We start from the raw sequence: 5,332 nt of genomic DNA, 5'->3' as shown, positions 1-5,332 counted from the left end.
AATTATTTTTGAGACAGGGTCTCTGCAAATTGATAAATTCCCTAGGCTCAAATTTGTAATCCTCATGTCTCAGTCTCCAAGAATGCTAGAATTATGGGTACAAGCATATACCACCACACCTGGTTTCACAGTTCTTTTTAAGTTTCATCCTGTAAATATTGGAAGACACCAAATACCTTTAAACAAAATGGTATATAATTATCTTTGTGTTTAGAAAGAACATTCTCAAGGTAACATAAACAATGTGCTCTATGTGTGCAAAACTTTATACATAACAAAATAAGAATATTTTTGGAACATATTTTTGCAAAGCATTGAAAATGTGTTTGGCACAACCTGACATAAGTTATTAACCTGGTTGTACATCTTAATTTTTTTATTTTAAATTTGAGCCTGTTTCCTCATCTGCCAAAATGTGAATTTTAATATATCTCAAATGTTTACTCTCAAAACTTTTCTTAATAATAAATCCTTCAGTCACATTTTCTATCATACATTATTACCTAACAATTTTCCTGGACTATTTATTCTACTCAAGTAGTGTATCTTTAACATGAATCAAAGAAAGCACTGTTATATTTCTGTTGCCATAAAAATGAAATGACAATCTATTACCAAAAATAATTTTAATTCAATATGTCAGCTATGGAAGAGAGAGAAGATTTTAGTGCAACCATTCTAAATTCCAAACAATGCATAATAAGGGTTTAGAGCAAGAATCAAAGCTGATGTACACACTGGGTTTTAAGTACATTCTAACTGACCCTGAACAAAAATTCCAAATTTTATTCTGCACAGATGGCAGAAAGCAATATTCTCGTGCTGCCAAAATATGTGCACACTGAGAGAATTATTTGACTTATTAAAATTGTTCTTTTAGCATCACCTTTCCTGAGAGCTTTAAGACATTTCAAAGTAAATGAAAAGCTCTCAGTGACTTATCAGGGAATAGTCAATGAATATAGGAGGCTGACGGCTCTGACAGCCTGTGTTCCAAGGTAGAGCAAAATTTTAAATTGATTAGCGTGCAGGGCCTCAAACACCAGAAACTAAAACTTTTATCATCGGAGCTGTGGAGACAAAAGAGTTGGAAATTTTCCAAAAATTTGAGTTCAACTCTGGGCCCAGCCTAGTTTTCATTTCATCTCAAATTCTTCCTCGGGAGGGTGTATTACTCCCAGGGCGCTCTCCATCCAAATTTTCTCAATGCACAGTTCTGGCTAAACCCAGATTTACTGACCCCTGGGGCCCAGTTCTTCTGGTTTGCCAATCCAAATGATGCTTTCTCAACACTCGCATTGGATGAATTATTTAAAATGGTTTAAATGATATTATGAAGTTCTTTTTTTTTTAATTAGCTCAGTGTGCCTGGGGGCCAGATGGTAATGAACACTGCGGCTGTTAATTTAAATAAACAAAAATAAAAGGTCAGGCAAGTTTCCAAATGCTCTACACGAAGCAAAGCACACCGTGATTTCCCCACTTCTCTCTTTCTTATCTTTTTCTTTAAAGTGTTCAACTGTAAACACCCGTCCTACATACCTCTGCCTCATTTGCATGAGTTAGTCTGAGGCCTGCCTGGGCTACGTAGTGAGTCCAGGCCAGCCTGAACTGCATAGCGAGACCCTGTCTCAAATAAAGAAGGAAAAGAAGAAAACAAAACAAAACAAACAAAAAAACAAACAGAAGGGGAACTCAATTAAAACTTGATTGTCAAGCAAGGGAAGAATACAACTTATCTCCAAAATACTGGCTCACCTGCTGAAAGGTACAATATCAAATCACATAACAAATCTAAGAGAATCTTTATCACCTGCTAACATTTCTTCTTTAGTGTTTAATATATGATTTGTGTCTGTTAGGCAGTGGATTTTATTTAATTGACTATGTGATTATACATTGATCTCTTTAAAATAAATCAACCCAGAAACAACCAACAAGAAAAATAGCCCTGTCATTTCTAAACTATTCAAGGTGCAGGTGCTCAAACTAGACAGTAGACATGATGAATTGAAAGTTCTTCTTACTTGAATCAAATTGTCCCGTTAGTAATCCTAACTCTTCCTGATCCAAATTCTAAAAGGCTTCTACTTGGAAGAGTTTTATATTTATAATTTTTTCATTCTTCTACTTTTGAAACCCAAATATATTCCACTCAGAACCTTACTGAGAAGACCTGGTGGTCCAAAGTTAGAAGACAAGAATTTGAGTGTCCACAACAACAGTTTCTAGTTTCATCATTCACACAAGGAGGGGAAGATACTCATCTTACATTGCTTTTATGAAGATAAAATATCAACCTTAAGAATATGACTCAAAGTTGAGTAGACAGTAGATATACATTAGATATTTTTTTCTGGAGAAAACTTTTTCCCATTATTTTAAAGGAGACAATAATCCATACATACTAGTGAAAAGTATAGATTCTAGAATAAGATTCACATTATTCAAACCCTACCACAAAGCACTTTGTAACTCCATACAGATTTACACTCTGAGATAAATTTTCCCTCATTGATTAACTTGATATAACAAGAGAAATACCAACCCCATGGTACTGATGTAAAATTAAATTTTCCAAAAATGAGTTTTACAGTTGGTAGAAAGTATTCAGTACATAATGCATCTCTTATATTAATTTCATTATTTCTGCTTTATATTTTATTTTTGTTTTATTAAAAATCTTCAATAGATGAAACAAAATTGCACATATTCAAGGTGTGAAATGTGACTATTTAATGTACACCCATGTAGTAATTACTACAGTTAAATTAATTAATAAATGGTAGCTATAGGTAGCATTTTGTGTGTTTGTGTGTGGAGGGTGAAGACCCTTAAAATCTACTCCTATAAAATTTTAGGTATTCTTACTGAGGGAATTATATGGAAATGCTTTGTAAGCTGTTACACAATTCTAAATGTTAATTTTCAGTATCATTACTCATTTTTTTTCACATTTGGTGTGTTAAAAAGAATTGTATTAACTTCCTCAGGCTCCATCAGAGTGGTAATAAGTAAAGTTAATGTGTCCAAATGATAAATACCTTAGTTTAATATTTGAACTGTTAGAGAAAGAAGGACCTTGTAGGTGTGTGTTTAATATTTTGGCTTTTGGAGGCAGAAATAATTTTGTTCTCACCCCAATAAACCAAATAGATTCGAATCAGAGTGAATTTTAAAAAAATCTGAATTTTGTGTGGTAGGTTGGTTTTGGTGTCTTCTGCTCTGAATAGTTATTTATATTTTATACAGTAGTCTTCATTTTGATACCTTCTGCAATGTCCTGAATCATTCATGTGTGTAACAGTAAAAGTATGTTTATTTAGAGTCAAATGAATTAATATATTTGGAAAATCATTCTATCCAATTAAAGCATAATTATAGAAAAAATACTAAAGACACACTGAGTCAGTTCTGTGTCTGTTTGTCTGCCTTCCCATCCCCAGGCAAATGTAAGCACATGACTTCTCAATTCCTAAAAATTGGTAATATCAACAATAATAGAAAACAAACATTCTATACATTTCTCTCAAATACAGATAGAATTTTAGGTTTGAAGAAGTAGCATATTAATTTTAAGTGTTTTCTATCGGTTAAATAAAAGACAGTTCAGGTATTATGCTGAAAACAAAGGATTTGTTCACAGATGATCATTTTGCCTGGAAAACCCCACTGTGCAGTCAGAGAGATGGGCAATTGTACAACTAAATTTATTTTATTTATTTTTTTGGTTGTTTTTTTTTTTTTTTTTTTTTTTTCCCAGTACCGGGAATCGAGCTCATTACCTTGCGCTCGCCAGGCAGGCGCTGTGCCGCTGAGCTAAGTCCCCAGCCCTGTGTACAACTAAGTTTAAAGAAGCCAGGGCAATATGCCCTCCCAATGGGATCTGCAGCAAATTGTCATGCTGTAGGGAGGAGTGATTAATTCAGCACGGGGAAATCAGGACGCACAGTTAGCACCATCTATGTAACACGATTGGGGGCGCAGATGACCAGTTCAGATCTTAATTTCAACATCTAACTAGGCTCTGATAATTTCCAAGGGACTCTCCCTTTGGTTCAGCTCTTGTCTTTGAAGAACAACTTCTATGCCTCTCCAGTATTTACCATGTTGTGTAGATTGCTGACCAAAGGAGCAATCAATCGTTTCCATACATCTTCTAGGCACTGGGTGGCTCAGTTAATGTTTACTCACCAGGGTTTTAAACCATAGCACACCCATATGTTTTTTGAATGGCCTTTTTGTTTGTTTGTATTAAATTCATTCCACTTTCCTGGAAAACAGTTGTTTGCCTGTTCTCTGAATGTATGGAGAAAATTTTAATTCTATATCTGAGTCAACATATCATACATGAAAAAAAAAACCTTGTTTCCTATTTACCTATGTCCATAGTTTATTTTTTCAGTAGTGTGATATAAGATTTGCAGGGGAGGTATACATAAAAGTAAATAAAATAAATATCTAAATATATAGTATACACCCAAAAGAAATACACATTTCATTAGATTTAAAAGTAACAATTCACAACAACATTTACTTAGATTTATTTTTTTATTTTTTTCCCCAACTCATTTTATTCTATATATCAGGAATGCTTAAAGAACTAGAGCCCAGGGGCTGGGGCTTTAGCTCAGTGACACAGTGCCTGCCTGGAAAGCGTAAGGTCATGAGTTCGATTCCCGAAACTGGAAAACAACAACAACAGAAAAACACAAAAACAAAAAACACAAGAACTAGAGCCTACTACGGTTTTTAAGCAACTAAGCAAGGGATGTAAAGTCAGAATCTGTTATCATGCCTGTGTTCTTATACGTTGCCATTTCTAAGAAGGCACTTGAGCTCAACTAATCTTCAGAAATAATATAAACTTTCATGGTTATGACTGAAAATATAGGACTATCTTTTCGATTGTATAGTTTTTCGTTTTACTATTCCTAGTCAACTGCTTTGCAAACATCTTCCTTGGATATAGAGAAGACACTTTGTCTCTGTCTCTCTCTCTTTCTCCCTCCCATTCCTCCTTCCCTTTGTAATGTCCCCACCCCAGGTAGAGTCCAACTCCATAGTCCCACTTTGTCCATCAGCTGGTAAGTCCTCTTGCACTCCACTGAAACTACATTTTAGTGACACTAGTGAAAATCATTTATCATGGACCACCTAAATCACCCTATTTCAGTCCTGTTGCCACATACAGCCTAAATTCAATTAGTCAGTGTGTTTAGATGATATCTTTCCAACTAAGAATAAAGAGATTCCAAATGCTGGGACTGAGAGCTTCTGTCTTTCCTATCACATTTGTACATTTACTATGAGACTGCTATTTAGCCATGGA

This window comes from Chinchilla lanigera, unplaced genomic scaffold (assembly GCF_000276665.1).
Source record: "Chinchilla lanigera isolate Chin_1 unplaced genomic scaffold, ChiLan1.0 scaffold00032, whole genome shotgun sequence".
NCBI lineage: Eukaryota > Metazoa > Chordata > Mammalia > Rodentia > Chinchillidae > Chinchilla > Chinchilla lanigera.
This window is presented reverse-complemented; position numbering follows the sequence as displayed.